Source organism: Monopterus albus, unplaced genomic scaffold (genome assembly GCF_001952655.1).
Source record: "Monopterus albus unplaced genomic scaffold, M_albus_1.0 scaffold60.1, whole genome shotgun sequence".
Classification (NCBI taxonomy): domain Eukaryota; kingdom Metazoa; phylum Chordata; class Actinopteri; order Synbranchiformes; family Synbranchidae; genus Monopterus; species Monopterus albus.
Genome location: NW_018127940.1, coordinates 2,315,405 through 2,317,340, shown reverse-complemented (window position 1 = coordinate 2,317,340; position 1,936 = coordinate 2,315,405).

The following is a 1,936-nucleotide window of genomic DNA, read 5'->3' as shown; positions in this document are numbered from 1 at the left end:
CCCCTTTTTTTAACTCACATAGGGGAAGATGGGGTAAGATGCCTACCCACCCACATATAACTCCACCTGTGGCCACCAAAAATCATCAAAGCTAACGTTTTACATATGCGCCCAAACATCCACTAGTTTTAAAGGTTAATTTTCTGTGGCTGACTTCTGCACCACATGATATTTTGAAATAATCTATTTTTCCATAACTGTTATAATATATAGATTTGTGTGTTCGGGCAAAGGCAGACCAAACACGTCATCATTAATACAATGGGAACAATCATGGGAAAGCTGGGTCTTTCTATTTGGAACAAAACATAAAATAGGATTTTCTAATATTTAATATGAAAAAAAACACATCTGGGGCAAGAAATTTGTTTATCAAGATATGTGTGTGGTGTTTGTTTCTCATGGTGTTATGTTGTTTGTTCTCCATTGCTGCTGAAACACTGAAATTTCCCCATTGAGGGATCAATAAAGTACCTACCTACCTACCTAAGATGCCACTGAGTGGTTAGGTGGGAAATGCCATCTACTGGGGGAAGATGCCCCCTCTTTAAAACATTTGTATAAAAATGGCATGTAATAGCCTACTTTACTATTATAATACCCTCTAAATTGTTCTCTAATAAGTTCCTTTATGCATAATGCTGTACATAGTGAATTCATACCCAAGCATCTAAAGGTTTTTCAATAAACAAATAATGTTCTTAAGGGGGTCATCTTCCCCCGTCTTCCCCTACATGTTGTCCCTGTTATAGTGTCATTGTTTGGGTCTGATACGAACTAAAGTGATTCAGACAAATCATTCCAATTACAATAATAATTTAGTATTACAATAATTCAAGGCAGTTTAATAATTTGAAAGATAGGATCAGCCATCTGAGAGGTAGAATCACCATCCCTGCAAAGCAATACACCAAAGTATTAGATAAGAGAACTGTCAAAGAATCAGTCAGTCATTGTTGGCCACACGGTCTAGTCAGTCAGTGTTCAGAGTCCACCCGGCCAGGTCCAAACGCACACTCACGACTGCTGCACCATCATTCCTTCCTATTCCAACTTTTATCTTCTCCCAGTTACACATCCTCCTATTGCTTGAGATAGAGTCGCAGTCCCATGCCAGGTCTACACCCCATCTTCCAAGAATTGTCTGAGATGTCCAGCACATGAACTTCTAGGTCGTGTTGACCTAGCGCACATTTCCTTTTTCTAAACATGAACACAGCACACAAACTGCTCACATAAGGCTAAACTTATGTCCATCTTCCATGTAAGGTAGGCTTCTGCAAACAACAACAAGTACAACAAAACACAAAAGAAATCTAGACCTGAACATGTTTGTCTGAACCCTAACCTCTTTTTTTACATTTAAAGTCAAATCTAGAATCAATTCTTATTACCAAGTTGACAACTCCTCAATGAACTTTTATCCTTAGCAGAGTATTTCTCACATACTCTAATAAAACATAACTTCATCAAACAACTCATTCACTCAAATTACTAACATCTCACATCCTCGCAGTAATTAACTATAGTGAGCAAATTAACTATATGAAGTGGCACATGACTTCTTATTCATAACAGACTACAAATAAACAGACATGGACATAAAAATGAACAACAAACATGAAATGACAACAACCATGAAATGGTGATTCTGTTCCCCCTTGCCAGGTAACAATACAGTTTTCAGTATTCACTGAGATTCAAAACTGATAAAAGTAAAATGATAAAAGTAAGACTTTTCCTTTTCCTATATTGTGTGAAAAGGCCATGTTGGATATACAGTATAACTATTCAGTCCGATAAGAGTTCATATATTTGTCATATTGTGGTGAGTCTCCCTAGACAGTATTGTTGATCAGCTGGTATAATAATAATCAGCACTACACCCCTCCGCATATATTTATTTTTTTGTAACATTTATTGTCCACCACCATTT